At 43.1% G+C, this 27,992-nt stretch overlaps 1 protein-coding gene across 3 annotated transcripts in view; it reads right to left on the bottom strand.

Moving 5' to 3' along the window:
- LOC106609413 (synaptotagmin-1) overlaps window positions 1–27,992 on the bottom strand; it is a 232,160-nt gene that overhangs the window by 145,245 nt on the left and 58,923 nt on the right. For 2 of the 3 annotated variants that reach the window (XM_014208212.3, XM_014208215.3), the window contains exon 2: window positions 12,417–12,467. The gene's annotated coding sequence lies outside the window, so the exon portion shown is untranslated. Of the gene's footprint in view, window positions 1–12,416; window positions 12,468–14,106; window positions 14,399–27,992 lie in introns of those variants that run through there. The other variant, XM_014208213.3, reaches the window with a different exon arrangement.

The following is a 27,992-nucleotide window of genomic DNA, read 5'->3' as shown; positions in this document are numbered from 1 at the left end:
CTCTCTCTCTCTCTCTCTCTCTCTCTCTCTCTCTCTCTCTCTCTCTCTCTCTCTCTCACACACACACACTTACCCACACTGCCTCTTACCCCTGGATGATCAAAGCTGGCCTTGTCCCTGTAAAAGCCTCTGCTCTGGGGGCCTGGGGGGGTCAATGACTCTCTCTCCCCTCTACCCTGGCCTCTTTGTGCACCAGGCCTAGACTTTCATGTGCTCCCTCAGTCCTCCTGTTATTACCCAGAGTGGGTGCCCCAACAGATGCCTGCATTCTATTTTCCTCTTTAAATGCAGATTAAATGCGGTGGAGGGGGCTACTGCCTGGATCAGGATGAAAACGTCCACTATGTTCTGTGGAGTTAAAGGAGAGACAGAGGATACTCACAGCCAAATAGTACATGGTTAGTCTGCTGGGGTAAACAAAATGTAGATTGAGGTCAGGGTTCGGAGTGGGCCCATCTGAGAGAGAAATGGGACACAGTGGTGTCAAGCTGTCACCCACTTCCAGCACCACTCCGGCAGGACATGAGAGGTTTTTTGTGCTTATCTTTGCTGTTACTCTGTGAGAAGCCCTTTACTGCTTGTTAAGAGCCTGACTAAGCTTCCAAGCCCCTGTGACAGAGTACTTGGTGGCCCACCCTTGCCTTTGTAAACAGTGCTGAATCTTTCTAAACTTTGTTACTGCTATTCGACACAATACATTGTGTCTATTTATCCAAGATGGCTGCCAAGCCATGTATAATGAAACCTCGCTCTAATTGGTTTCAACCCATTCCAATTACACAGGCTGCCCACTGTCATCAGCCTTGTTTGTTGTGTCAGACTGTCAGCCATTACAGTCGGGCTGACTCGGATCTACTCTCCTCTACATTCTGTGGTGCTCTGTATGTGTTGTGTCCATCTGCCCCGCGTCTCTGAGGAGAGAGGCAGATACACAGGGAGGAGGATGATGAGGTAACGCCAGCCGTATGGTAATCATACCGCAGCCCTCAGCAAAACTGACGACACTAAGAGGAGCTGACATTTCAATGTGCTACATCTCACTCTTCAGTGAGCGGAGGGTGACATGAGGGTTAAGCTAGCTCCCAACACATTTTTAGAACACATTCTAAAAATGGCTTATCTGCCTATGTCTGTGTTGTTGTGCGAGATTTAATGAAAAACAACCCCAAAAGCTGATAGAGCGCAACGATGCATGCTCATCTTTCAAAATTTTCAAATCTACTCGAGACAGAATGATTTTCCATCCTTGGGAGAACTACTCTGTCTTCCTTCAGTCTCCTTGCCTTTAAAGTCTAGGCTGCTGTACTTATTCTCGGAGGTGTGAAAGCCGTGACGTGGTTATCAGAAATAACAGCACATTCTGGGGAAGCTCTGTGGTTTCTTAGCAACTCTACTGCAAACCTATTCTCTATGCGATGCTAATAAGACATTTAACACTCACCAAATACAGAGTGAACGGGCAAATGACATCAACGAGGAGCAGAGTGTGATAAACTAGGTAGAAAATAAAAAATAAAACCGATACAGGATGTAACAGAGTATATTTAAGCAATAAGGCCTGAGAGGGTGTGGTATATGGCCAATATACCATGGCTAAGGGCTGTTCTTATGTACGACGCAACGCAGAGTGCCTGGATACAGCCCTTAGCCGTGGTATATTGGCCACATACCACAAACCCCCAAGGTGACTTATTGCTATTTTAAACTGATTCCCAACGTTATTAGAACAGTAAAAAGTACTTTTTTCCCCCATACTTTTCAGCCAATCAGCATTCAGGGCTTCAAACACCCAGTTTATAACTCACTTTCACTCACCCCCTGAGATTATGGATAATCCTAATTACAAGCAATCGGAGGCTCAAATCTGCCACCGCTTCTTATGTTTGCCATCAGAGAGCACAAATCCGACATAAAGAGGAATTGAAGTACTATGACAGAAAGGGTTGCCAATGACCTATATTTTGCATTACAGTAAGTCACCTGTTAAATTGCAGTTACATGTGGCATCTCGTTACCAAAATAGCATGCAGGTTACACTCCTACAGTACGCAGTCAGTAAGATCCCAATGGACAAAGGGTGTATCCTTGTTGCGTCATTCTGAGAAGGCATGGAGTGGGGAGATTGAGTGGGGGCAATTCCAAGAAAGAAGGACAGATGCCTCGAACAACTCTGCATTGTGAACATTGACTCATTATTAGTGGTTCCACCGAACATACAAAGGCATGTTTAAATGAATAACCAAGACAAGTTCTTACAAGCCCACAATGGTTTCCTTCACATCTGGCACCCACTGGGTTGGTAACTGTGCCATGTCCGACATCGTCGTGACCACCGCTATCGTGACTCGTTGGAGAGGAAAAGGGACGGCACCGTTGTGTCTTTGTGTGGAGGGGAGGCCGAGTGCCCTGATACAATGGCTGGCTACAAAACCCCTCGCTGTGTGCACAGGCCTCAATAGGACATTCCCCTGAGAAATCACTTCTGTTTTTCATAACTTTTGACTCAGAGAGCGGTGCAAAATTAACACTGTTTCTTCAGAGCTGGGACATTTTTCAGTTCCTGAATCCTTTCATTAACAGAAAAAGATGCAATCTTCTTTTCAGTTTACACTCTCTTTCTCCTTAGCAGGTGTTCTGGGCTGGTTTTGGTTCCTCTCCTGCTCCACACACCTCTGCAGCGGGGAGGGGCGGAGATCCGCCCAGAAGTCGGGGGGACGGCTGATGAAGCGACGCCGACAGACGGCTCGCCAGTGTTTAAACACAACAAACAGACACCCAGAATTATGCTCCCATGTTCAATTTACAGCCCACTGTGAGCCAGCGCAGAATTAAATAAGCATCTGGGTGTTTTGGCATCGGGCTGCTCTGCTGTCCGTGGGCTTAGAAATCTCTCTCCCTCTTCCTCTCTGAAGCAGGAGCTAGAGCAGAGCAATGATGCAGCCCCCAGTCTGTAGAGTCTGCAGGGACCTAGTCATTCAACTCACAATCAGCAGACACACTCCTCCTATTCCTCTGTGTGAACAAGACTTCATTGGAGTTGGGACATTTGTGATGGTGTGGTGTTGGTTTTTCATTGGCCTTTGCCATTCATATATGGATGGTAGTTATCGGAAGTTATACAATGGTTTGGTCTAATCCTGAATGCTGATTGGTTAAAACCGCATTCCATCCGGTGTCTATTCCACAAGTTACCACCGGCTAAATCTATGACATTAAAATGCCTATTTACTCTGTTCCATCTGACTGCACAATCCACTGTCTCATCAGCCCAGCCAGACAATTTATGAACTTGATCTCCACTATAAAAAGCATCTAGACATTATCTCACATTTCTTTTAGACTAACATTTAGTTTTCACCACGGAGATTTGTATAAACCTAACTGTCTGTCTCTCTTACATTTGCAACATTGTTTCAATATTCAAATTCGATATCCAGCTGTCGCATAGTAATGAAGGTGTCGTGAGTCGGGACGAGACAGACAGACAGACAGGCAGCTTTTCTCAGCCAGTCGAAATCATGAATCAGCATAATGTTATGATATATACACAGAAATATCAATAGAAAACAGGTAAAACTAAATGAAGTGCAGCCTTTCCAGCTTCCATTTAAAGTGATTGTTATTAGCTGTGTTGTTGCCTAGCTCCTCTGAACGACAGTGTCCTGATGAGAGAGCACATTTTCTATGGCAGGTGAAATCATGACTTATTAGCTCATTGTTATGGATGTATCCAAGTAAATGTCACTAGAAAACAGCTTAAATAAATGCAAATGCAGCTAATTTGTTGTTATTCTGGCTGCACTGTTTGACGTGACTGTAAGTTAACTGTAGTTGACTAGCTAGCAAGCAATGGATAAGTACGTTGCCAGCCACAACGGCAATGGAACATTTAGAACAAATGACTGGGTTGCAACCATAGAAACAGAACAAAAAGACTGAACGACTGGGTCTCGTCTCTGGCAACCGAACCAATAGAACGAACGACCAGCCGGCTTGGGTAGCAACCCTAGATTTGTGTTGGGACTATATCTTGGGGAAGGATGAAATAGTATAATTAAATTCAATAAAATACAATTTTTTAATGAAAATATGTAAATCAATATTTTTATATTTTGCTAACATTTTGTATAAAAGTGATAATACCCTCAAAGCCGGTTTATAGAGGACTTGGCAATTTTTCGCATGGAATAGCCTTCATGTCTCAGAACAAGAATAGATTGATGAGTTTCAGAAGAGTTCTTTGTTTCTGGCCATTTTGAGCCTGTAATAAAACCCACAAATGCTGACGCTCCAGATAGTCTAGTCTAATCAGAACAACAGTTTTCAGCTGTGCTAACATAATTCCAAAAGGGTTTTCTAATTTTATTTATTTCACCTTTATTTAACTAGGCAAGTCAGTTAAGAACAAATTCTTATTTTCAATGACGGCCCAGGAACAGTGGGTTAACTGCCTTGTTCAGGGGCAGCACGACAGATTTATACCTTGTCAGCTTGGGGATTTGAACTTGCAACCTTTCCAATGCTCTAACCATTAGGCTACGCTGCCGCAAATGCAAAGCATGGTGAACGACGACACTTGTCAGCATTAAGCAGTGTCTAAATGATGCAAGGTCACGCAACGAGGTGGACACTGAGGTCAGTGACTGACGAGTGAGAAAGGCATGTATGGCATTAGCCCTGGTGGACCTTAGCCTACTCTGTCAGGGAGTTAGACCCAGAGCGCTGCTACGCTGCTTAATGAGAACCGACCAATCACATCTAATCACTACTAAAGCCTGCATCTCCGCTGGCTTGGTCGGGGTGCACACATGATTGTGGAACTATACGAGGTCTAATGGCATAAGCCTTTTATTTCATAGTAGCAATGAAGGATTAGCCCAGGATTTTGTATTTCTATCCACGTTCATTTACAGCAGCATGTTGAATGTACTGGGTTTTACAGATACGTGTGCACTACACTGGGGGTTGGGCTGTGATGCTGTTGGCTGTGTGGCCTCTTCTTCTGGCTAGCACACCATGCTCAGTAACCAGTAGGCTGATGGGCATGTTTCTGTCAGCACAGCCTCTTGATCCTTATCCAGGGAGCAGTGAAACCACCCTCCGGTGAGCCTCAGGACAACGCTGATGGGTAAAAAGTAACATCACTGTGTTCAAAATAGCTGCGGGGTTGGCATTTTCCAGAATGTGCCACTTCCCATGGCGTTCGCCGTGTCCTTTGTGAGCCAAAGCGTCTCGGTGTAATGGCTGTCGTAGAGAGGGGACCAAAGCGCAGCGTGTTGATTGCTCATGATGAATATTTATTTTTACTCAGAACACTAAAGAAAAAAATAACAAAGAGAAAACAAAAGCGCACAGTTCTGTCAGGTACAGAAAACTAAACAGAAGACAACTACCCACAAACACAGGTGGAAAAAAAACCTACTTAAGTATGATCTCCAATTAGAGACAATGAGGACCAGCTGCCTCTAATTGGAGATCATCCCTCCCCCCCAAAAAACATAGAAATAGAAAACTAGAAACTAAACATAGAAATACAAAACATTGAAAAACACAAAACACCCCCTGTCACGCCCTGACCTACTCTACCATAGAAAATAACATCTTACTATGGTCAGGACGTGACACTCGGACACAGTGCAGTCACCATGCAGCTGGAGGAGATCTGAAAAATGCAGAGATGAAGCCTGCGAATGTCCCGTGAGAAAAGTGTGTTCCTTGAGAATATTGTCTAAGCTGTCCAGGACATGTTTTTGACTCATTAGCCTTGTTACAGAGGAGTACAGTATATCCTTTACCAACCGAGGACAGGTGACCACTGCATTGTAGGTATTTATGTACCCAAAGACCAATGGAACCATGTCAGATTCAGAGGCTGTGATGTTTTGAGGAACTCCCTGAACATCCAAAGTTTTCTCAGTGTCTGAAGCTGAACTTCTCACAGGAGAACCCAACACATCTCCGAGATGGATTCCTTTTCATGTTTCTGGGCAGGCTTCATGTGCCTGGTCTGGCCTTCTATCAGTGGTGTCCCACTCCCAACCAAACAGTTTTTTAAGCCAGGTGCATTTCCTGATCTACAGGCTTCTCTTTCCTCAGCGGGAGAGACTCACTTCAAAGGTGTGGCCAGTAAATCCAGGGCATCTTCGTGCTCAACCGCAAGGTCTTCTGCTGAATGTTTTACGGTCAGTGGGAATCTCCAAACTTTCTTCCCTGGGTGTCAGATATTGGAATTGTGTTATGATTCACCTGCAGATACCACTGTCACAGCATGTCTTCTCTCACATGTCTTGCTTATAGCTGAACTCTCTCATGACAACTCGTATTGATAGACTTTGCCCTCTGCGTTGACCTCCATTACTCAGTGTAGGTAAAGAGCTACCACCTTCACATGATACCTCCAACGACTTCAATTTCCTAGGCAAAAACAGCAGGAGAGCGAAAGAGCCAGCAAAAGAGACATAAAGAGGGAGAGGCAGAGAGAGCGAATGAGAGCTAGGGAGAGAGAGAGCAGTCCCTCGCATTAAGCAAATCATTTCATGCACGGTGGCAGCGTTATGAAGAGAAAAAATGTCACTGAGGATCCTATCAGTGGGATCAAATTGAGGATCGTATTAGTGGGATCAAAGTGAGAACTATGTAAAATATCTGGGGCAGGTTTCTTAAACTGTTCTGACATCAGCCAGCGGTGATTCATCCGGATGCCTCGTTGTGCCCAAAGCAGCTCCGTAGATCTACTAATGCTAAGTAACATTTGGTTTGTTGAAAATGTTATAAATCACATTAGGAGGGAGTTTGAAATAGCTCTATTTGTGGGATAATCTTTGTGTGTGTGTGTGTGTGTGTGTGGCAGGGGGATATGCAGCCTTAGTCCCTCTTTCCACACTTTCAGGGAGTGTTGTGGTGTTTTCTCCCCAGGATTAGGCCCACTGACTACAAGTGGGTCCACATTCACTACCGGGAGAACAAACAGACTATGCAGCTCCACAACACTGTCAGACACACAATGTCTGTCTGGGACTTTCTTCTCTTCTCTTTCTTATCCCTCTCTTCCTGTGTGGAATAATGGCTTCCTCCATTCATTCTCTCCCTCCTCTCCAGGAAATCAATAGCGATGATAACAAACTGAAGAGAGGTCCTCAGTCAAAACAGCCCATTGAGCCTAAATGTCACCGTTTGGAGTCCAAGATTGATTTATTCTGGCAAAATACTGGTTGCTATCTTGAAATTGCCTCCTTTCCTCATTCCCTCTCTCCTTTCTTTCATTCTCGTCACGATTCAGGTTTAGTGTGCTTTTACTTCTCTGTACTTTCAAAGTCTCGTCCAAAGTTCAAGTAAGCAAACATTTTACTTCCTCAATCTCGGCCTGCAGGGGGCTTTAAACGGGAAACCCTAATGGACGGCCTGATTTAAGCCATCACAGCGCGACAACTTTAGACTCATAAAGACACGCTCTGATGGCTTGGTTAATTACGCTGAATTGTGTGTTTAGCAAACGTAATCTGTCTGGGAAATATTTAAACAGACTCAATCACAGTGATAATGCCTCTTCCACTTCAGACTTTGCAATCAGCAGTGCTCAGGGGCCAACTCTTGGATGGTTCGACATGGCTATTCAGAACTTGCTGTAGGTGACGGTGAAACAATGCTTTTAACCTCTGACACAGCTATGGGATTTCAACGGTGTGACGGTGTGTTGCCAATTTCATATGCAACTCACTGCACAAAATAAACTTCCATAACTTAATCTCACTCTGCCTCTGTGAGAGCCTGCTAGGCTAATGGAGTCCGTAGTGGTTTTAAGAGGTAGTCCTTTTAGTGTTTTTTCACACATTAATATAATGTTCTATGTTTAATGTGCTTTCTTGGGCTCCTTTGGTATACAGCTCCATATCCATTCTCTCAGAATGAAGGTTGAATTTACTTTTGTGTTTAAGGAACACATGCATTTGGGCGCTGTCAGTCACATGAATTTGTGGGAGAGTAAACTCATCTCCAGGCAGGGCCAGATTAATATACTGTAGGGGTTTACCGGGCCTGACACTCCTGGGCCCAGGCCTGTGGGGGGGGCCAAGAGGGAGAACATTTTTATTTATTTTTTAAATATATATTATTCACAAAACATATACTGTATATATTAAATATACTACCGTTCAAAAGTTTGGGGTCACTTAGAAATGTCTTTGTTTTTGAAAGAAAAGCAAATTTTCTTTGTCACTTTAAAATCAATTTGATCAGAAATACAGTTTAGACATTGTTAATGTTGTAAATGACTATTGTAGCTGGAAACGGCAATTTGTTTTATGGAATATCTACATAGGCGTACAGAGGCCCATCATCAGCAACCATCTCTCCTGTGTTCCAGTGGCACGCTGTGTTAGCTAATCCAAGTTTATTATTTTAAAAGGCTAATTAATCATTGTCACCCCCAAAGCCAATTCCTCCTTTGGCCGCCTCTCCTTCCAGTTCTCTGCTGCCAATGACTGGAACGAACTACAAAAATCTCTGAAACTGGAAACACTTATCTCCCTCACTAGCTTTAAGCACCAGCTGTCAGAGCAGCTCACAGATCACTGCACCTGTACATAGCCCATCTATAAATAGCCCAAACAACTACCTCTTCCCCTACTGTATTTATTTATTTATTTATTTTACTCCTTTGCACCCCAGTATTTCTACTTTGCACACTCATCTACTGTCAAATCTACCATTCCAGTGTTTTAATTGCTATATTGTATTTACTTCGCCACCATGGCCTATTTATTGCCTTTACCTCCCTTATCTCACCTCATTTGCTCACATTGTATATAGACTTATTTTTCTACTGTATTATTGACTGTATGTTTGTTTACTCCATGTGTAACTCTGTGTTGTTATACGTGTCGAACTGCTTTGCTTTATCTTGGCCAGGTCGCAGTTGTAAATGAGAACTTGTTCTCAACTTGCCTACCTGGTTAAATAAAGGTAAAATAAAATGTGCATCTCATTCAGTCATCCATTTTGCTGAGGCAACGTAATGCTCCTTGGGAAGAAGGTTGAGGAGAGAAGTTGACTTGGCAACCTACACCAAGATAAAGAATGACTGTAGAATTTGAATTGCCAAAGTTAAACTGATTATCAATTGAACTGCTAATGTTCTACTCTGTTTGATTAAAAGCTGTACGGCCCTATTCTCAGTGAAACAGTATCCATGCAAGACCTCATTCCGAAGCGAGCCCTCAATTTCCCTGTAATTTCCTCAAAGGGACAACATTAGGTATTAAATTACGTCCCCACAATGGTAACCTGGATACATCCACACTCTGTTATTAAAGAACAATCACAGAGTTTTGCATGGCGCAGAAACCGAGGACAAAGAAGGAGATGTGAATTGCGTTTGGTGTCACCCCGGCCCTATCTGAGGAGCGGGACCCAGCGGCTGATTAAACGAATTAGGGAGGAAATGAAATAGTATAATGGCTGAGATTCAAAGACGAACATGGAGCATAGCCTGTCCCGTTAGATAAGGGAACGCAGGTGAACACTAACCTTGTCTGAGGAGAAAGAGGAGCTCATTTTGGTTGCTGTAATACCCTGGCCAAAGAGGGAGAGAGAACTATGTCTAAAATGAGTCTGGTCTGAAAGCCCACTCTGAGAGACCTTAATGTACTCTGGAGGGGGAGTAGTCAGTCTGGTTATAGACAGCTAGGGCGATGGATACACCCTGTAAAATATCCCCATAAAACCTCCTTACACCTCATCCTCACAGCTCCTCATGTCAATTATTACAGTCGGTGAACCAACGTTTTTCTGTCAACTTTATAATTAAGCAATAAGGCCCTGGGGAGTGTGCTATATGGCCAATATACCACGGCAGAGGGCTGTTCTAAAGTACGATGCAACGTGGAGTGCCTGGATACAGCTCTTAGCCATATACCACAAACCCCTGAGGTGCCTTATTGCTATTATAAACTGGTTACCAACGTAATTAGAGCAGTAAATATATATATTTTGTCATACCCGTGGTATACGGTCTGATATACCACGGCTGTCAACCAGCATTCAGGGCTCGAACCACCCAGTTTATAATTGTCGCTAATCACTGTGCTATATTGACACCAAAACAGTACTATGACACTCAAGAGTGAATTCAAAGTTGTTTGTATCAATCTGTGTGACCGTGAATGTTTTCTGTTGCATGTCTATCTGCTTTGCATTAAATGAAGGGGCTCCATCTTGCAGCACTTATCTCCATCCCACTCACTTCTCTCTCCCTGGGAGATATGACTGACTGAGCACTGAGTGAATGAGATGGTTGTCTGTCTCTCCAAGCAGCTGGGAGCTGAGAGCAAGATGACATCCACCAGCAGATTGATGACTCTCAGTGAGCCGGTAAACTGTAAAGTTATTACCAAGTATCAGAGGAAAACATTAAATCATAACAAGTGTTCCCTGGTTCAACTCGTCGCCTGGCTCAAACTCAATACTTCATGGCTTTGTTGCAAATCTGTGATTGTGACAATATCTTACACTGATACCATTTAGCATAATCTATGTGGGCGCAAGCACTCTAAACGCTGTCATCTCCCAGACTAAAGTGGGAGACTGGGTAGAGGCAGGTGATGGGAGAGGCAGGTGATGGGAACCCTCAAAGGGCTTCCCCCAGATAGAGGGTGAGATTGTCAGAATCAGGCCAGGATCAGTGTTGTGGAACAGGGCCAGGCTACTGCCTCAAAGCCCAAAGCCTATGGAAGGTGTTATAAGACACTGACACATTGACAGGCTCGACCTTGGTGGTGAGAGAGCCTATAAACCTGCTACTGTCCTCCCATCAGATCTGGCCCATCTCCCACAACAACATGTCAGGTGTGAATATGCATTTAATGCCAGGAAACACTGTCCGGATTATGTCCTGGATCTAAATGGATTAAGGGGGTGTGATTGTTGCCAGTACACCCCTGTCCCTGCCTCAAAGGTGGGGAGGCTATGTGGAGAAGAGGAGGGACTCACTTGGCAAAGAGTAAACACAAGGATGGTAGCAAGGAGACTTGTCTTACTAGAATGACAGACCACCATGACAAGGTGGGATTATGTCCCGATCATAAAACATGGGTGGTGGTTAATATGCCTGCTAATAGGATGAGGCTGGGAGATGGGGATCAGGGTGGTGGTGAGGGGGGGGAGACAGCAGCGAAGAGCCTTGAAGATGTATTGGGACACATGGAGTTCATCAATCACAGGTGACAGTTGGGACAGATGCAGGGAGCTCCATTCACCACAGGAGACAACTTGGTGCTCCATCATGTAAAATGAGGCAGCGTTAATTACTCGTCTATACTGTCACTGCCTGTCCTTCCAACCCAGCCACCAGCAAAAACGAGCAAACATACATACTCTACTGTAAAGACGAGGGGTCGTATGTGTCAAGTGACTCAGAGTAAGAGTGCTTATCTCAGATCAGCTTCCCCTGTTCATGTAATCATATTCATTGTGATCTAAAAGAAAAAACTGATCCTAAATCAGAACTTGTGGAGAGAAAATGTCATGTTTCACTGCCATCTATTGGTAATATGACACACACTACAGATCCCTTACAGAACATTCTCCTCTGGAGTGTGGCTCTATTCTATTGCCTCTCTAGTTCTTCTTGATCACAGATGACTCCACTCCATTGGATTAACATACAGTCCTCAGAGTCACTGACTTGGGGGCCATGTTGTAGCCTCGGTGGTGAATATTAGATTCTCCCGCCAAGAGATCTCATTAGAGCAGGCAGCAGGACAACGTCTGCATCCCAAACGAGACCAGAGGACATCAGGCATTCTGGTTCCCTGGTCAATTCACTAACTTGATACGGTAAGTTGAGTGACAGTATGTGCGTCAGCTGCTTTTAAAATGTTTCAATAAGATGTCCCATGGAGTAACTCACTGTGTGTGTACTGCTCAGGTGCTATAGGCTAAATGCATGTAGATACAGTAAGAGCATATAAGCCACATTTTTGCATAAGTCTCCCATTGACATCAACCTGTGATTCACGCAAAAGGTCGAGCAACATGTGGTATTCCTAAATCGGGGAATTGCAGTGGGGTCGGCAAAATGTTAATATAATAATAAGAACAATAATAGTGATTATTAAGAGTACAGATTATTGTATGAGACAATATATAAAGGCTTTTGAGAAAAATAATTTGAAAAATACTACTTTATTGAGTAGGCTTATACATGTATTTATCTGTTCTCTTAAGTTTGATAAGAGAGATGAAAATCGAATGAATTTAAGGTTATTTGTTGATCTTAAAATCGAAATTGACAGATTTGAAGGTTGTTTCATTAGATTTGGGATGGGATGGTGTTGCCAGAAATATATACCACTGCAAGCGCAACACAATTTGTGAAATGTTACATGTTGAATCAAGGAAAAATGTAATCAGACACTTACAACGTCTTCAGTCGGTGTAGATTCCTTGTTGTTCTTCCTATGACTGGTTCACTGCAGAAGAGACAGACACTGGTATTAGATCTGGCATGCGTGTCCAAACACATTCAATATAAAGGCAGAACTGCCTAGGGCCATCCAAGAGAAAGAGATGAGGGTCACCAGAGAGCAGCAGTCACAGAGAGGAGAGAGAGAATCATACTGTACAAGAGTGAAAGTAGGCCAAAGCAACATAAAACAAACATATGGTTCAGTGAACTCCAACATGACTATGAGTGTGTTTTCTCACAAAGGAAGAAGCCTCCCTCTTGCCTGAATAGAAGCTTCTGCTTCAAGTCTAATACTGTATAGCGGGAAGTAGGTGAGCATGGTAAAACAGCAATGACAGCAGACGAACCTAGACTCCCAGTAGCCCTCACAACTGTTACCTTAATTTGAACATTTGATTCATTATGTTTTGAATAACAGTTTTGCTATAGCCCAAATGCATGAGTTTTACATTGAGGCAATATGATACCTGTTAATTAAGATACTGGGGTACCAAGTCAGATCTGAAAAGGGAAGATTCAATTATTATGATCTGAATGACCAAATAAGGACCTGTGTATAGAAGTGCACACAAATTAAAAGTGAGAAAGAAGTAGGTTTGTACTCCAGAGAGGTTTGGTAATAGAAATGGATTCTGGTAATTAAGAAAAGCTAGATAGTTGGAGGTTGCTGATGCCGACACACAAACCTACTGAGAGAAGCATTTTGACCTGTAGAGCACGGATCATCAACTAAATTCAGCTGCGGGACGATTTCTTCTTGGATGGTCAAGGGGACAGCACATAATAATTCATTTGGAAATTGACCGCAAGAAGCCCAAAACAGACATAATATTTTACTAAAACATAATAAGTATAAACATTTCTTACATTTGTATAGGTCACATATTTGTATTATGCGTGGGAATACTTTGGAACAGATTTCCAAAATTCAAATCACTTGGAGCGGATTTGCGCGTCAAATAAAATCGCCAGTTGGGGAACCCTGCAGTAGAGTATATATGGCATAGACTATGTATGCCTCTATTTGCAACCATAAGCTATCATCAAGGAAATGCACTAAATGTAAAAGAAACCATCATCACGGTTTCAACCTTTGTGTTAAGGCTTCTTAAGATTCGAATGTAAATATCTCTAAACTACGCAATATTTAGAAAGCGAACCAAGGAAACAAGCAAATTTCATTGTTCTTACTACGGAACAGGGCAGGCTATAAATTTTTTACCTAAAGAATTGTCAGATTGTTGCCAATAAACGAACAACTAATTCGCTCAAATTGACTTTCTATTTTGATTAAATTACCCTTTACACCACCAACCAACTTCCAATAAGAGATTGGCTCATTGCCATGTTAATCAAAGACGCTTCCTTTACAGAAAAAAACGTATTCTGTCTCGAAAACGAAGGATATTTCATGTTAAGTGTGCTACTGACAATGTACGAATGTATAGTCTTTTTATGTATATGCAATAATCGCTCTAACCATGAACAAAATAACACCCACAGATCAAGCGGCTACACACAGCAGCGTGCGAGACAAATAAGCACGTTTCCTTCCAAATGAATGGGCAAAACATCTATTTCATTTCCTCACAATGTTGCTAGATTTAGTTTCAACTAACACATCAAAAGGATGAGCTACTCACCTACTAAATCCACGGATGCAACTGATAATCGCATCCAGCCATAAGATCCATAGACTAGTGTAGTGACTATGCCCACGTCTGGCAACAGACCGCCGAATAGTATTCAACCAATGATCATGTGCGTCTCTTTCTCCCTCTCTATGTGAATCGCGTAATTCCACTAGTCATATGGTAGCCTATATGTTATGACTCCTATTACTGTACCTTAATGAACAAAAGTCAGTTGTTTGTATGCTTATAGAGGTAGCCCAGTAAAGTTACCCTGTTCCGATTTGTTTACATCGTTTTTCCCGACAACTAGGCTGTATGCGACTTATCTGAATCCAGCACCATGGACAGCGACATGGTGTTTCAGGACGTGAACAGCTAATTTGACATGGAAATGCACTCCCATGTCAGTAACTGAATTTAAATGTGGAGAAGAAGTGAGATTAACACGCGTATATGTTGGGTATGTTGTGAAAAATAGAACGGTTTTCCCTTTGTTTTACTGTCCTGTCAATCTGACAGACAGTGGAGTTGAAAAGGTGGTGACTTGTAAGGATGCTGTCAAAAATGACGCTTAGAACTGATCTTTTTCACATTGTCAGACTAAAGTTCCTCTCCCTACTCCTTCATCTTACTATTGCATAATGCAAAAGGTACATCATCTTGCCCTAGATTCATTATGTGGCAGTTGCAAAAACAAGTTGCCAGTTTTGAAAAGTTGACACATTTCCATTTTAGTCATGTATTGCTTTTTTAAGAGTCTGTAAAACGTACATATTTAGGAGCTCTGAATATGATCAAGTGGCTTTTAAAGTCATTGAAGATGCACACGAATATGCATACACTGAGACAAGATAACTACCTTATAAAGGCTTTATACAGCATTCATAATGTCTTCATATGCCTTACACATGCTTCTCAAATCACATATAAGCAACATCATACATCATAATGGGTTATGTAATAGACAGCACTGATTTAAACAAAAATCTTCCCGTGCATGATGTGTCACAGATCACTTGATCACACAAGCTTGGCTCTGTGGAAGATCCAATTTGTGCCGTGACTTGGCTGAGTCAACAATACTTTTGAAAATAGAGTTGTAACTGTGCCACTGTGGTTCTGCTTGTACTCTCAAAATGCACCTTGCCCACGGCCTTCAACCAGAAGCTGTACAGTGTATCACAACTATTAGCCAATAAATCCAGTTTAGCTTCTGTCAGACATGTAACTTCTTTTACTGGGGTTGGTTTTAAATTGGATGTGGATTGATGAAAGACAAACAATGATCAGTGAATTGAAGAAAAGGTCATTCAACCATCGAGATCCTGTTCATGCCAAAATGTATGACATCACTATTGACCTCATACTTGTTTCCATCTTTGTACTTTTTTCAAACTTGGCAACAGCACTAATGGCACCCTGGTATGATTGAATTGCCAAAAGCTGTACGTGATAGCAAACAACCTTTGTGATTAATTCGGGTTCTGTTTTTGGAAAGCATTGACGACAACGTACTTCCACTTAAGAGGCCCCTCTCCATCCTGTTCCTGTGGAGGTGACATTTTCCTTTCACAGCCTAGTGATGATGCGCTCACATGACTCAAACTCCAGTGAGTGATAACTAAGAGCTGTGAATACACTCCTGATTCAGTAAGTGATGGATAAAGCCACAGATAGCTGAAGGGACAGCATTGAAGCATCTTACTGAAGGCATTTTACTGGGTTTTACTTCACAATGTTGACATAGAGGTGACCCTATTCATTTAGAAGTTCTGACAGATTCGGAGCCATGAAAATGGACAGATGGGAGGCTTTTTAAAAGAACATTACCTTTCTACCTCTTTGTCATTCGGTTGTTTTTCACAAAATCCATTTTTCCTCCCTTAATGGCATGGCTGCAGCCAGAACATGATTCCATTTGGCTTAGCACTCAGTGCATCAAAATGGAACACATTTATTTTGCAAAGTTGACTACAGCTACATATTCTTATAACAATACCACCCTCTTAGATACCAACATAAAATACATTTAATTATTTTCAAAACCTCACGCAGTCCTAAACATGTAAGTCACATCCATTTCCCATTTCAGGGTGGGCGCGAGTGATCCGTGCCAGAACAAAAGGACACAGAAATTGACATTGTGGGTTCATTTGCAGTAGGCAGATGGCAGACAATGAAGCACACACAAAGCAACAAAATGGATCCCAGCCACTCAACCAGGTTCAGATGATAACAACAACCAGGGCTGCCACGGACTACAGAGAGGAATAGAAAACAACCAGAAGTCAATAAACAGATCTCGAAGCATTCACTCAGGCTCTATGGCGCCACTCACGCTGCTCGGTCTCTCTGTGTTTCAAAGAGAAAAGACCTCCATGCATAAACCATGAGCATCATCCTCATCGGTGAAGAAACACAATAACCCACCGACGGTGTGCTGCCTCACGGCCTTGGAAAGGAGTTGGGTTCTCCTCCACCTGAGGAAAAAGAATTGGCATCCTTTGCTGCGGGATTTCATTGGGCACAGCAAACACTTGATGAGAAACATGGCTTGAGGGGTAACCATCCTGAAAAAGTTGTTTGTTACCTTTGGTAGAGGGTGTCAAGCGATTACATTCCGTGCTTCAATAGAAACGGAGCTTTTTGATCATCCGGGTGTGCAGAAGTTGGACTTGGTCGGTCATTGTGGCTGTGGTTGTTCTTAGGCTGACTAATGTCACCAGGGAAAGGCCATGTGTCTCATTACACCTTGTCATTGGTCATACTTCTGACATAGCTGGGGCTTATGGACAGAAATCTCCTCTAATTGGCTGTCCATGGTGTGTGGAAGAGTGTGGAAAGGTGGAAACATGGCATCTAACAGGACAGAGACCTGGCACATCTTCAAGCTTCTTTTAAACCTCACTGACAGCACCTTCTCTTCAGACAGGGGTGTCTCGGGGTGATTAACATTTTAAAAAGTTTCCAACAATCTCAGAAACTCCTTTAAGATTCACTTTACTGAACTTTTCTTTTTTTTTAAAGTTTCTCCTCCTTAGAACTTCCCCAAGTACTGCCACTCGAATGCTTAAGCAGACTACCAAGGTGGAATATCAATTTCTCTCCAAAACAAAAATGAATATGTCTCTCTGTTTCCATGTAGATGAAGGAGAAAAAACATTTATTGATTCATAATTCTATATGGCTGAGCATAAATAGCATAGGGGGTCCATTCTGCTACAGGAGACTGATATGTAAATAGCCATTAATTAGCCAATGATATTTGGGAGTGGCCAGCAGGAAGGCTTTGAGCGTCGCCACCGCCGTTCCTCCACTAAAAATTTATTTCATGAGAGATTAGACAAATCAATCTCCGGCATAGGAGAAAATAACGGGCCTGGAAATAAACATGAGGTTGCTCGCTCTCCCCCTTGGAGGCTGCCCATAGTTAGTTATCATCCCAGAATAGAGCTCAAATGCTCAGGGAGATCAGCCTCATTGGCATTCACTGACTCTTTGATTTTCCAAATAAGGACCTGGCTAAGCAGAGCACAAGATATGGCTCATTTGAGGGTGTCAAGCCAGGTCTAAAAATAGCTATTCTATCTGTGTGTGTGTGTGTGTGTGTGTGTGTGTGTGTGTGTGTGTGTGTGTGTGTGTGTGTGTGTGTGTGTGTGTGTGTGTGTGTGTGTGTGTGTGTGTGTGTGTGTGTGTGTGTGTGTGTGTGTGTGTGTGTGTGTGTGGATTTCTGGGGACCAGGCACCAACTTCCCCAATGGCCTATCCATTTCAATGTTTTAAAGGTGCTTTACCCCCTCAAACGCAAAACAGTGGTGTTGATCCACAGCTGAGGGCTATACACTTCACAGTGGAGGATTGTTCTTTCTTTGCATGTTGCATGTTCAGATTTTCAAAGCACAGCTTAGATTTTGCCACCTCTGTGTAACGGCACTATGTAATTCACTATAGAGCCAACTGGATGACAAACTCGACACGAACAACAACAGAAGCTCTTCAATAGTTTTGGTTACAGTTGGGGGGAGCAATAGACTAACAGCATGGTTGTGCTGAGGGAGGTCCATTAGCAAGTCTGTCACCCCCTAGTAGAAGAGACCTCTTTCATTGGGGAATTAATGGGCCTTCCTCAGTTTCATCAGTAATCTACTGGTGCTTAGTTATCTAATGGATTCAGAGGTTCATCACATGATCGGCTCAATTATCAGCCATTTGCATTCCCCTCACAACCCCCAGCCCAAATCCTAATCGACAAGGGGTCTCTAATCTACTACAGATGCAATGTGGATGGCACTGATTGGCAATGGAGGCCATTTACAAAATAACATTAATTGGAAAACACATTTTAGCATTTAAACGCAGAAGTGTTGTTCCTCCTGATTCCCCGTTGAACTCCTTTTGTACATCAAGCAGAGGGACCGACCTCTGTCCAAGAGGAGTTCCCACTCCTCAGGCCTGCCTCCCCACTCTCCAGGCCTGCCTCCCCACTCCTCAGGCCTGCCTCCCCACTCTCCAGGCCTGCCTCCCCACTCCTCAGGCCTGCCTCCCCACTCTCCAGGCCTGCCTCCCCACTCCCCAGGCCTGCCTCCCCACTTGCAGACAGAAGGCATTTAGAAGTCAATACTGCCTAAATGTAACAAGCAGCAGTTAGTTTGACCTACACACTTAGTTTCTCACTGGAACCAGAAATCAAGAGAGAGAAAATGACTCTGGCATGATGGGATTCTGTAATGGCTGTCGGGGGAGAGAGTGTTCCCTGACGCAAGGCCAAGCCAATCAGACGATGCCCACAGGGCGCCATGATTGGCTGGATCAGAGTTTGGTATTTACGCTTGACACATACAGCACCTTCCCTCTGGCTCCCTCTGTTAGTTGGACTGGTTCTGTCAGACTAACTGGCTCTGTGGCATGCTGGTACTCTCTGGAGCACACACTGATAGTACAGCAAGCCAGAGAAAGCCAGGGGTAACCTTTTCCATAAGGCCAAAGTTTGGCTATATACAACTCAGTCGAACTGTGGAGCAGGCAGATCAGTATTCATTTAGAAGGTTAAATGCATTTTAATATTAAGCTTGTATGGTCCTTCATCCAAGTATTTCAGAAGTTTGACAGAGGCACTGAATGAGGTATGTGGCAAATTCAGCCCTTGGAGGCATAGCATTGAACTGGGGAATATGAGCTGAAATGAGAGAAAAGGATCTGTTGACAGGGTTAAGAGTTACAGTACCACAGTGGAAGTGTTAACAGGATTAAATGAATAGAAACGACAAAGTACTCGATTTAATGGATAGATTTGCGCCTTTCATAATTGATATCAACAGGTTTGCCCTTTTACGCAAGATTGCACTCCTCAGCCAAATGAACTCCGCCATTATTAATTGTGAACCTTTTCGAAACACATTTTCAACCCAATTTTGTTGATTGTCTATGTCGTTCATAGTCCTCTCTTGCCCTCTGAGGTAATGCTGCAGGTAAATAATCACTTCCTGAATTCCCATCTACTCTGTCCCTTCATGCCATTTGATTCCACTGGTTTGGCCTTTGATTACCAGCTAGGTTATATATATGTCACTTTGAGCTCACCTCACAAAATGTTACTCCACCTTTCATGTCTCTAATTCATTGCCGCTGCTGAGCACAGAGGGAGCCGGCTCTATGACGGGCGTTAAAGTAGCATGTGACAATGACCAACCCACAATGCATCCTACGTTAATGCAGATGCAGCCAGGCAGGGTGCGTCGCTGTCATAGAGGTGGACTGCAAGGAGATGAGGAAGAACGAGATTTACTGTCTAAGAAAACTCAGAAACTGGACAAAAAAGAGGTAGAGGCATGTTATTCTTAACCTACCTGAAAAATTCCGGAAAGCAAGAATTGTCGGCATCAGAGACAATCCATGGCTGTCTGTGACTGTCCAGGGAGCAGACGCACTACCACTAGCCCACTCTGCTGCCCTGACAGGGCAGGTTCATCACATATGTCTTCTGTAGTGTTTTCCATACAAAGGCAAAGAAGCCCATTTGATCTCAATGGAGACATCTTGCTTTAATGTGACACGGCCTTGCGTGGTCTATCGATTGAACGAGCTCAAGCGAGTGACAACTAAAAGCTCAGTTAGGTGGTAGGTTAAACTGTTGAGTTGAAGTGTGTGTGTGGGTTAGCTAAACAATGGTCTGATGCAAAGAGGTCAAAATACTGTGTTACATTGTTTCCGTGATGTCACAGTTCATTGCACTTTAGAATAATGGTCAGGGAACAGCATTTCTTCACGGCAGAGCAGAAGAAACCATGATATCGGAATCATTCTCATAAATTGTGGTTTATTTAACCCCCCTGTCTTTTGCTCAGTGAGGGAAAAGTACAAGGTTGTACAAGGTTGTACAATGTATTATGTGTGACCCTACGGAACATCTCACAATTCTTCTTCCCCCCCCCCCCCTCAAAACAAATGAAGGACCATCTTAACGTCTTTACATTACACTGAATCCCATAGCAGGCATTTCATATACAAGTTTGTCAGAGGTGTGGACTGACATTGGCACGGTGCAGAGGCTTTATTGCCATTCTGGCATGCAGCAACAAGATTCATAAAATCAATGGGGGAGAGGTATTACATTGCCCCCCTTTGTGTAAAGATGGCTTTTTAATCAAAGTAAGTGGGGGTAATGACAATGTACATCTGCCATAAAGAACAAGCATTACAAATTAAGCATTACTACTGTAAGGCACCATGGAGCAATATCATTCAGCAATGAGTTACATACAGTGCAATGTACCATTGCTGGATTATTAGCCATTTTTTTAAATAAAAACAGCCTCTATTTGTGGGCACATAATTTGTGTACCCAATTTTCTCTTTGCCAAAATGGTGCTCGCAAATCAAATTGAGCCACAGCGAGGAAGAATCAACATCCGAAAGAATTTGCCTTTGACCTTTCTCAGGTCAGTCTTGTGAGGAGGAGATAGCAAGGAGGCTAATAAAATCCTGCAGGTAGGTATCTCTCCTGTCGGGCCGTCCCGCTGTGGAGGTCTTGGCCTCAGGTTTCGCCACATTTGATAGGCAATGCGCTGGAACGTTGCCTGGAAGAAACTATCATCATTACCAGGAAAAATGGAGTGCTGCAGGGAGGTGCCCTGGTTCCCCTCTCTACTTCACAGGTGATGGCTAATTACTCCAGATATCAAAGACATGGGGACGGGGTTGGGCTGGGGCAGAGAGGGGAGGTGAGAGGGAGTGCTGGTGGGAGGCCACTCAGGTAGGACTTCATTTGGATTTCTGAGCCACGACACTGGTAACCATGATTTTGATTGGGCATGGAGAAGGTGAGGAAGTGTAGGCAATAACCAATACTTGAAAACCTCCACCGAAGAAATTATTTTCAATTCCAAAAGTCAATGATAGTTCATTATTAGTTATGTGTAAATGCACATTCAATAAACCTTATTTAAAACAAACACGTCATTTGCCGGCAAACAACTAGTAAAATAATTAAAAATCATTACTCCATTAAGATTATTTAGGATTAAACCACTTTACTGCCTCACACTCCTCCAATGTGCCATATGACGCTAGTGTCTCTGCACAAACAAACCCAATATATCAAGTGATTATCCCAGTTTCTCCTCAAAGTTAAACGGCTGTTATGGAAGGGAACAGCTGTCCATCCTGCTGTTCATGGCAACAATGTCTTTAGGATCCTGTAAGGTTCTGTATTTATTTTCTTAGTCAACCTCTGTTTCGTTGTGTTCTTGAACGTAGCCCTGTTTTTTTGTGTTCTTGAACGTATCCCTGTCTTTCATTTTTGTTCATTGATTTCACCTGTGTTAGATACTCACCTGGTCTCATCAGCTCCTTATTTAGTTCAGTTCATTCTGTTTGTACCTTTGTGAGGTACAGTGGGGGAAAAAAGTATTTGAGCCCCTGCTGATTTTGTACGTTTGCCCACTTACAAAGAAATGATCAGTCTATAATTTTAATGGTAGGGTTATATGAACAGTGAGAGACAGAATAACAACAAAAAAATCCAGAAAAACCCATGTCAAAAATGTTATAAAATGATTTGCATTTTAATGAGGGAAATAAATATTTGACCCCTCTGCAAAACATGACTTAGTACTTGGTGGCAAAACCCTTGTTGGCAATCACAGAGGTCAGACGTTTCTTGTAGTTGGCCATCAGGTTTGCACACATCTCAGGAGGGATTTTGTCCCACTCCTCTTTGCAGATCTTCTCCAAGTCATTAAGGTTTCGAGGGTGACGTTTGGCAACTTGAACCTTCAGCTCCCTCCACAGATTTTCTATGGGATTATGGTCTGGAGACTGGCTAGGCCACTCCAGGACCTTAATGTGCTTCTTCTTGAGCCACTCCTTTGTTGCCTTGGCCGTGTGTTTTGGGTAATTGTCATGCTGGAATACCCATCCACGACCCATTTTCAATGCCCTGGCTGAGGGAAGGAGGTTTTCACCCAAGATTTGACAGTACATGGCCCCGTCAAATGATGCGGTGAAGTTGTCCTGTCCCCTTAGCAGAAAAACACCCCCAAAGCATAATGTTTCCACCTCCATGTTTGACGGTGGAGATGGTGTTCTTGGGGTCATAGGCAGCATTCCTCCTCTTCCAAACACGGCGAGTTGAGTTGATGCCAAAGAGCTCCATTTTGGTCTCGTCTGACCACAACACTTTCACCAGTTGTACTCTGAATCATTCAGATGTTCATTGGCAAACTTCAGACGGGCATGTATATGTATTCTTGAGCAGGGGGACCTTGCGGGCGCTGCAGGATTTCAGTCCTTCACGGCGTAGTGTGTTACCAATTGTTTTCTTGGTGACTATGGTCCCAGCTGCCTTGAGATCATTGACAAGATCCTCCCGTGTAGTTCTGGGCTGATTCCTCACCGTTCTCATGATCATTGCAACTCCACAAGGTGAGATCTTGCATGGAGCCCCAGGCTGAGGGAGATTGTCAGTTCTTTTGTGTTTCTTCCATTTGCGAATAATCGCACAAAATGTTGTCACCTTCTCACTAAGCTGCTTGGCGATGGTCTTGTAGCCCATTCCAGCCTTGTGCAGGTCTACAATCTTGTCCCTGACATCCTTGGAGAGCTCTTTGGTCTTGGCCATGGTGGAGAGTTTGGAATCTGATTGATTGATTGCTTCTGTGGACAGGTGTCTTTTATACAGGTAACAAGCTGCGGTAGGGAGCACTCCCTTTAAGAGTGTGCTCCTAATCTCAGCTTGTTACCTGTATAAAAGACACCTGGGAGCCAGAAATCTTTCTGATTGAGAGGGGGTCAAATACTTATTTCCCTCATTAAAATGTAAATCAATTTATAACATTTTTGACATGTGTTTTTCTGGATTTTTTGTTGTTGTTATTCTGTCTCTCACTGTTCAAATAAACCTACCATTAAAATTATAGACTGATCATTTCTTTGTCAGTGGGCAAACGTACAAAATCAGCAGGGGATGAAATACTTTTTTCCCCCCACTGTATTGTTCATTTTGACTCTACTAAGCCTTTTCCTAGCTTGTTCGTGAGAACCAGTGCTAGCCTTTAGTCCTAGTTTTTATTCTTCTGCCTGTTTGCCTACCTGTGTATGACCATTGCTTGCCTGTGACCACGATTCCTGCCTTCTGCGAAGGCGAAATAAACACCTGCCGCGCTCTGCTGGTGAATCTACACCTTTTTCTCCCTGAGCATTCATTACAGATCCATTCATCTTCTGCCACAGGCTTACACATTTAACGGTTATTAACACAACCGCAACATGTACACATGCAATTATGAGAGAACATTAACACACAATGGACGACCAGACGACATAGATTTTATTTGACAATATGTATTTAATAGAAACCAGTGAAGAGGGCTAGTGGAGGAGGCATAATGTTTAGTGGTAACAACACAGAGCCAATATCCGGCATGGAGATATTGCCCCTGACAGGGAAAGGAGGCGAGCTTTCATTAATCTGAAAGTCTCAGTCTTACTCCATAGAGAATCCATGCAGGCAGAATGGAGTCTTTCCATTGCTTCCCTCCTCCCTGAAGCCAGCAGCATCATCACACCACGCAGCCTTGAGAACAAGCTGATCGAAGACAGATTTGGATTGGAAGAATAGATTTGGCAGAGGAAATCTGCCCGGGCCCTCGTGAACTAGGCAATTATGATCAACCTCTATTCTGCCAATCCCTTTCACACGGGGCAACTTTCATTTTGATGTGGGTATAATGGATGGCGTCGTACCACTCAACAGGTTTCGGATGGAAATTATCCTCTCTGCAATCAAGGCCGTTTGCACATTTGTTGTTGATCTGCTGTTGACAAAGATTGTACGCAGTGTGAAGCGTTGCATTAATACTTACACATGGAGATGTGTGATTACAGAGACAGACTCTTTTTATTTAGCTGACTACTTGTTTTGGAGGGAGCTGAAAGAGGCCTCCGGACCGATAGTTGTTGCTACAGTAGTTCAACGAGAAAACCAGAGGAAACGTCCAAGTCAATTTGGCTCTGAGACATTGTCCCCAATCGGAGTCAGGTTCATTTCAGCCTCTGGTACGTGGAACTTCCATCTCATGGTCCCCTCGTTCCTCTCAAAATATCCCAAAATGCTAAATCTTCACCGACACAGCCTCCACGGACAAACTCTATGGTAGTCCTCCCAACACTACAAACAATAGTCATTGTCCTCCAATAACTCATTGCTGCCTGAAAATAACCTAATTACTTTCACTCTGTTGAATGGCTTCTTTGTTTGCCAGGCAGGCTGAATAGAGAACTGTAAAAAAAAACAAAAGAAACATTTATTAATACGGAGGCAAGGCGAGCCACAGAGAGTTTGGCCAAATTCGATTCAACAGTCTATTGAAGCTGGTAGGATAATTAAATGCTACTGCAACACGTTCTTTTTATTTTCCTTAGTTCTTGTCTTTCTCTCTCCCACAGAAGCTGGCCGTCAGCTATGATCTGGTAGCGCGAGCATTGGCCAGACCTGTCAGTCAACATCTCTCTCTCTCTCCCTTGATATCAAAACACCATTGATAATCATGCAGCTACAGACTCTGAGAAGAAAAAAGCGTCCCAAATTGCCATGTCTGGAAGCTCCCTTTGTCAACCGATTTAATTGACATCTCACAATAAATTGAATTTCTATCCATTTACTTAGGTGAGTGGATGAGACAGACACACAATCGTAAATCAATGTAGGCAAATGTTATGTGGATAGAGGACAGGAATGTAAAGGACACAAGGAGACTGGGGGACTTTATTGGTGTCTGGTTGGTTGATTGGACCTAAAAGAGCATACATTGATGGACCAGGCCTAGTATCATCCAGCATCCTTCAGTTCCAAGTCTTACACGTCCACTGACCCATGCCCATGCTGGAGGGCGGGATTTTTTGCTGTTGCTAATAAGCAAAACTCAAAAGCCTTTACCAGTAAATCTAAAATCGAACAGGAAGCACCTTTAAAATATCTTTAGTTGTGAACTGGGGGTTGAAGACTTGTTTCAAAGCCAGGCTGGGGGAGTGAATCCTGACTGATCAGGACAAAGCCTGATGAGGATGCAGCGCTGAAACATCAAACCTACAGCTGTTTTCTCCTGACAGAGCCAGCAGGTAGCAATCACAGCAGACAGCCCACCTTCACACGTTATTGCGGCTCCACAAAACTAAACTGAAGGAGCGTGGGCGCCTCGTATGAACGTAGTTAAGCAGAACTAATGAGGTAGAAGGAACCGAGGCGGAAGATAAAGTATTGTCCCAGGTTATCATTCTGGTGGCTCATTTGGGCTTTCTCCTCACATCAGCATGTAGAAAAGTGGACAGTATTGGATCCATTCGAGAATCTATTAGATTATCAATCACTGTTCAATCTAACAGAGAATAATAGCAGCAAACGTCCATATTGCCACAGGCAGACCAATGTAAGACATGGTGGCACAGTGGGATGAGGAGTGCATGAGCATGAATTTTGGGAAGAACTAGGTCTATAAAAAGAGAGTATCTCTACGTTTAGAGCAGGGTAGCGTGTACGCGCCTCTGGAGCCGGCACTGAGCACTTGAATCATCAGGCGGTGTAATTACATTCAGTTGGACGCCCCTCATGATGACACAGCATTGGCAGGCTGGCAGGTCTTGCCCACCTCTCCTGTGGTCTGACCTTGACAGAGACAGCTAAACTCAGATTCGGCCTGTGAATAGCAAACCTCCAACAATGGCCTTTCTGTTCGGTACAGAATACAGTAAACACCATGATATTGGATGTACAGGAGAGAATTTCAAGGGTATTGGAGGTCATGGCACCTAGAGGAACCGTAAGCAGACTTAACATATTGTGAAGTCTTGGTCAATTTATTGGAGACTTGCAATTTATTGGAGACTTGTATGACCGAGTGGACGAAATGGCCGTACACACAGTGTTCACCACTGCTCACCACAACCTACTTAGGCTGAACATCACGCCAACACAGTCTCATTCAAAAGAAACAAAGATAAGCTAGAATCATACAGTAAATTCTATAACAATACACTTGTCGTACAGTAAGACCCACCCACCGCCTTAGATACATAGTACATCATCTATCTATTGGCCAGTCTACTAAACTGGTGCCAAGCTAGGACTGATGGCTACTGGGAATCTACTTTTGGAAAGATTAAGGAACTTGTGTAGAAATGACCCTCTCCACTGAGTGGATTACTTTTGGATTCTCTCTCTCTCTCTCTCTCTCTCTCTCTCTCATGAGCACAGTTTAAATGAACCCCTTAAAACGAGTGTCAGATCACAATGTCTGCTCTATATTTTGACTTTTGTTTTTTTGTACGAGCTTTCACTCCTCACTGTATATTTGACAGTTTAGTGTGACTTTTATTTTGACAGCAGGTTTTTTGCCTTCTCTGTTTTACGCGCAAAGGTTATATGAGATACGGGCGTAAGAGAAAAATTAAAATAACTTTTTGTTAAGGTTATTCAAGTATCCAAGCAACAACGTCGAACTTAACACCTAGATAGAAAGAGAACAAGGTATTTACTGTCTTTAAATATTGGTCTTGTTTCAAATCTTTCTAATTCTTTTGAACGTGTACTGAACGGATATTTGTGTTATCGATGTTCTGACGTCTGCTAGCAATATGACGTGATTAGCCGTAGCCTAGCTCCACTGTTTGTGCTGGCTAATATTAGTCCATCTTGCGCCACATTAGCAATCTATTAGAACGTAATCAACTATTTGGGGAGAAATTCTCATGATTATTGATGCATTTGATATATGAAACACGCTAATGTAAAAGTGTATTGTTTGTGGACTGTATTGTTCATATTGTAAGAGCATTTTTTTTTTCTTCCATCAGCTCTTACGGTGTTTGTGGGAAGGGTTCCGCATTAAACTTTCAGGAACCATCAGTTTGAGAGTTGACCATTCATTCAGCTGAGAATGCTACACACAGCGTTGATCTAACCTCAATAGAATCCTCTGGGTGAGCAATTTTGAGCTGAATGACAGCACTCTGAATCCACACGCTGGATAATCATGCAATCAAAAAGCATTATTTGGGTTTTGCAGGTGCAAGATAATCGCCTGCAGAATAATCACGGACGACACATTCTGCATTGCTTCTAATTTGACTCATATTTGGCTCCTTCTCTCTACAGGTCTCAACGGAAATCATTATTTCATGATGGGAGAGCATACAGGGTATTTAAATGTGTGATAATATGATGTTACGGGCTATGATTTGGGTAATGGTAATTCCATTTCAAGCTTCTCTTCACACTGGAGAGCTTTTGTCCAGCCGCCCCTATGGACATATTTAGGCTTGTCTGACAGAATATGAAATGCTAATCCGACTACAACCATATGCTCTGAAACTACGCAAGTTATGTTTATATGGATTACGTGG

Source organism: Salmo salar, chromosome 07, assembly GCF_965601325.2.
Source record: "Salmo salar chromosome 07, fSalSal1, whole genome shotgun sequence".
In the NCBI taxonomy this organism is placed as follows: Eukaryota; Metazoa; Chordata; class Actinopteri; order Salmoniformes; family Salmonidae; genus Salmo; species Salmo salar.
The sequence above is the reverse complement of the archived record's forward strand: the minus strand, read 5'-3'. Positions and strand labels throughout refer to the sequence as shown.